We start from the raw sequence: 5538 nt of genomic DNA on the forward strand, positions 1-5538 counted from the left end.
TCTGAATCCTCTCTATCCTTTGCTAGCAAAAAGAAGTCCGTGTGTCGCAATAGTTCCAAAAAAAAAAACGTATGTCGCAACGTGAGAAAACTGTGAAGAAACTGTGTGAATGAACAGTAGCGATTCACTATTGATTGATCTCGATGATGTACAGATTTGTGACGATTCACTATTGATTGATGTCAATGATGTACACATTTATATCCCTGGAGGGACGCATCGCACACGCGCAGCGTTCACAATAGGCATGATCTGAACTACGCGTCCGTTACATTAAGATGCAATCGTTTGAGAGAGAAACCGGCTGTCGGTTCCACAAGCAGAGATTCTAATTAATTAATCCTAGCACTCCTCTTAAGCGAACCAGTCTGTAGTTGGATGGTTAGAGGGACTGTGGTATTTCGAGTTCACCAGGATTCAAGTCCTGGTGCTCGCAATTATTTCTGGATTTATTTCATGATTTTCGGCGATGCGCATTCAGTGGAAGGAGATGTTCCCGTCGATGACGAGGTGACTACTGTTATTTCGTAAATTTCAAGATGATACGTCGGCTCAGTCTTTTGGAGGGGCTCATATGGGTAGGGTGTGCATATGCGCGTTCATAAGGATGAATATATGCGCGTGTATATAAGCGCTTGTGTCTGTACTGTATTAAAAAACACCACCCCCAATATCTGCTTCAATTTTTTTTGTAAACATTATCACCACGATTAGTCTTCAAAAACCTGTAGGAAAAATACGAGGAAATATGTACAATATGCCATTAAAAACTCCATCCAAAAACTCAATAGAAAAATAAGAGAAACTGACATATTACAATGACTGCATTAATAATGTCTCATTAAAAACCTTCTATAAAAAACCATTTAGAAAAAAACTTATAAAGAAAAAAAGTGCAATATCAAAGATCTGAGGATCACAAACAGATTATCATTCAGAGATACACTCCCTATTAGAATAAATCCGAGACACTCCGTCGATCATCCAAGAACCAAGCAATTACACAATGCACGACACCGAGATTTGTTAACGAGGTTCACCGATATGGTTACATCTCTCGGACCTGACTACAGGCGCTCCTCCCCGTGATACCGCTACAATACCGCACTCAGTCGCCCTGGACGTCGGCAGTCGCCCTGGACGTCGGCACATGCCGCTGGCTTCCCCTGCATTCCTGTGCTACTATGTTGGCATATGTTACATCGTGTGTCTACCCTCGATATATATAAGAGACCTAGAATACAAATGTCCTACTAGGACACGACTCCATATCTTGTAAACACAATACTACTCAGAGTCCAACTGTAACCTATTTGTACACAATATTCGACACAACTCTAACAAACTCCACCTTGGCGAATATTCTCCACCACATTGAGTTCGTCAATGCATCAAACTTTCATATACGTTGAACTTGAGCTTATCCCATGAGCACCACTGCTACTCCAAAGACTCCATATGACTCCACCTGCAACTTGTAGTCCGTTCTTTTCTTGACCACAGTCAATGCTCGAGCGAAATTAAGTTCCACATTACTCTAGTTTGCGCTCCCAACTTCCAGTGTATCCGTCCAATGCCATCACACACTGATCATTGACATGCGTGAAAGTGAACAACTAACATATTGGATATCACACATAAGAGTTACCTGAACTCAACATCACCGCTCATTTCTTGCCCGTCTGTCTGAAACTTGAAAGAATTTCACCATTGCTTCTAATCATCGCGAGTCAAATTCGCAGTTGTCTCACCACATGTATGACCATCAAAGCCATGACCTGTCTCCATGTCCCGTGTGTACTGCACGCCTCGCCGCTATTACCGCGTCGAGCCTCCGCTATCCCGGTCGAGTCTCGAGGGTCGCAAAACCACACCACTCAACCCCCACTACAGAGTACCACCGATCATCACCGACCGATGACAAGTCTCATGCTTCCATCAGACCACTGGGCTCCAGTCCGAACTATGTGTCACTCGTTTTTTCCCACTGAATAGGCTTCGATTCTCTGGATCCTTACACCGTAGCCCCTCAATCTAGCTCCACCTTCAACATGACTCCATGGTAGATGATCATTCCACCCTCGCGCTCGTCGACTTCAAGCTCCGTGTGTACATCACCTTGAATCAACCCCGCGCCATAGTCTTGTCGAAGTCACACAAGCCCTCAGGCCTGCGCCACGTGTTTCCACGCTCCAGAAATCGATCACCATCAGTATCACACTCCTATGTCATTGTCGCCAATCCCACCTCCGTCTTCTGTAACAACCGACTTGCGTCGATTCGTCAAACTGCCTAGTCAGACCCGGCCGAACTCGTTCGACTATATGACACGCTTGAGGCTCCCAAATCGTCTTTGGAAAATTTTCATCCATCACATGATAATTTCATCTTAACTGAATTGACTTCCCGCAACGCCTTCAAGCATCTTTGTTGTGCCAACAAATCTTTCATCCGTGTCTGCCATAACCCAAAGTTTTTAGTTCTAATGAACTTCTCCATCTCAAACCCGATGCCCGATGGCATCATGATTCTTTGTATGGCTGACCTTGCAAAAATTAACAGAGCTTCTTTCCATGATGCCAAAGTACATAAGCAAACCTAACGTGGTCACCTCCCAGCACTAGTAGCAATTCAACCAAAACAATGTTGGTCTTCACGTGGTGTAACTCCTAGGCTCAACTCTCAATGCTAGCTATTTGCTTTGTCAAATCCTTAGCCTTCCTGACGTATGCATATCCCTTGATAGACTTTTTCCTTGCCGATTGATCTGCCTCCGTCCGTGTCACACAAGGACTGGTCCTTTTTTTGTTCCAAAACAAAACTCGTTTCGCTGCTTTGTAGCACTTCCTGCGTGCTTCACCGGCCATCTGAACCTGCTCGCGTTGCCACGCCTTGGCCTGTCCAGCTGCACGGGTCGCTACGGCCAGCCCCGCCTGGGCTTGCCTGCCCAATGAGCCACCAGGCGCTAGTGATCTCAGCGCCCGCCTAGAGTACGCTCGCACCATTAATCCTTCGACCCACCGCCGCACGACTCTCCTGATGATGACCCACAAGTGTAGGGGATCTATCGTAGCCTTTTCGATAAGTAAGAGTGTTGAACCCAACGAGGAGTAGAAGCAAATGATAAGTAGTTTTCAGTAAGGTATTCTCTGTAAGTACTAAAATTATCGGTAATAGATAGTTTTGTGATAAGGTAATTTGTAATGAGTAACAAGTAATGCAAGTAAATAAGGTGCAGCAAGATGGCCCAATCCTTTTGTAGCAAAGGACAAGCCTGGACAAATTCTTATATAAAGGAAAGCGCTTCCGAGGACACATGGGAATTATCGTCAAGCTAGTTTTCATCACGTTCATATGATTAGCGTTCGGTACTTTGAAATTTGATATGTGGGTGGACCGGTGCTTGGGCCCCTTACTTGGACAAGCATCCCACTTATGATTAACCCGTATTGCAAGCATCCACAACTACAACAGAAGTATTAACGTAAACCTAACCATAGCATGAAACATATGGATCCAAATCAGCCCCTTACGAAGCAACGCATAAACTAGGGTTTAAGCTTCTGTCACTCTAGCAACCCATCATCTACTTATCACTTCCCAATGTCTCCCTCTAGGCCCAAACAATGGTGAAGTGTCATGTAGTCGATGTTCACATGACACCACTAGAGGGATGACAACATACATCTCATCAAAATATCGAACGAATACCAAATTCACATGACTACTTATAGCAAGACTTCTCCCATGTCCTCAGGAACAAACGTAACTACTCACAAAGCATATTCATGTTCATAATCAGAGGGGTATTAATATGCATAATGGATCTGAACATATGATCTTCCACCAAGTAAACCAACTAGCATCAACTACAAGGAGTAATCAACACTACTAGCAACCCACAGGTACCAATCTGAGGTTTGGATACAAAGATTGGATACAAGAGATGAACTAGGGTTTGAGATGAGATGGTCCTGGTGAAGATGTTGATGAAGATTGACCCCCTCCCGATGAGAGGATCATTGGTGATGACGATGGTGATGAATTCCCTCTCCTGGAGGGAAGTTTCCCCGGCAGAACAGCTTCGCCGGAGCCCTGGATTGGTTCCGCCAAGGTTCCGCCTCGTGGTGGCGGAGTTTCCTCCCGTGAGCTTGCTTATGATTTTTTTCCTCGATGAAAGACTCCATATAGCCAAAGATGGGCATTAGAGGGCCACTGATACGTCTCCGTCGTATCTACTTTTCCAAACACTTTTGCCCTTGTTTTGGACTCTAACTTGTATGATTTGAATGGAACTAACCCGGACTGACGCTGTTTTCAGCAGAATTGCCATGGTGTTGTTTTATGTGCAGAAAACAAATATTCTCGGAATGACCTGAAACTCCACGGAACATCTTAGAAAAATAATAAAAAATCCTCGCCAAAGATGAAGACCAGAGGGCCCACACCCTGTCCACGAGGGTGGGGGCGCGCCCCCCTACCTCGTGGGCCCCCTGGATGCCCTCCGACGCCAACTCCAACTCTATATATTTGCTTTTGGAGAGAGAAAAAATCAGAGAGAAGAAATCATCGCGTTTTACGATATGGAGCCGCCGCCAAGCCCTAAAACCTCTCGGGACGGCTGATCTGGAGTCCGTTCAGGGCTCCGGAGAGGGGGATTTGTCGCCGTCGTCATCATCAACCATCCTCCATCACCAATTTCATGATGCTCACCATTGTGCGTGAGTAATTCCATCGTAGGCTTGCTGGACGGTGATGGGTTGGATGAGATTTATCATGTAATCGAGTTAGTTTTGTTAGGGTTTGATCCCTAGTATCCATTATGTTCTGAGATTGATGTTGCTATGACTTTGCTATGCTTAATGCTTGTCACTAGGGCCCGAGTGCCATGATTTCAGATCTGAACCTATTATGTTTTCATGAATATATGTGAGTTCTTGATCCTATCTTGCAAGTATATAGTCATCTACTATGTGTTATGATCCGGCAACCCCGAAGTGACAATAATCGGGACCACTCCCGGTGATGACCTTAGTTTGAGGAGTTCATGTATTCACTATGTGCTAATGCTTTGTTCCGGTTCTCTATTAAAAGGAGGCCTTAATATCCCTTAGTTTCCGATAGGACCCCGCTGCCACAGGAGGGTAGGACAAAAGATGTCATGCAAGTTCTTTTCCATAAGCACGTATGACTATATACGGAATAGATGCCTACATTACATTGATGAATTGGAGCTAATTCTGTGTCACCCTATGTTATGACTACTACATGATGAACCGCATCCGGCATAATTATCCATCACTGATCTGATGCCTACGAGTTTTCCATATACTGGTTCTCGCTTATTTACTTTCTCGCTTCTACTGTTACAATCACTACAAAATACCAAAAACATTACTTCTAGTGTCTTTACTTTTGTTGCCGCTACCACTACTATCATATTACTTTGCTACTAAACACTTCGCTGCAGATACTAAGTTTCCAGGTGTGGTTGAATTGACAACTCAGCTGCTAATACTTGAGAATATTCTTTGGCTC

The sequence above is a fragment of the Triticum aestivum genome, chromosome 3A (genome assembly GCF_018294505.1).
Source record: "Triticum aestivum cultivar Chinese Spring chromosome 3A, IWGSC CS RefSeq v2.1, whole genome shotgun sequence".
Taxonomy (NCBI): domain Eukaryota; kingdom Viridiplantae; phylum Streptophyta; class Magnoliopsida; order Poales; family Poaceae; genus Triticum; species Triticum aestivum.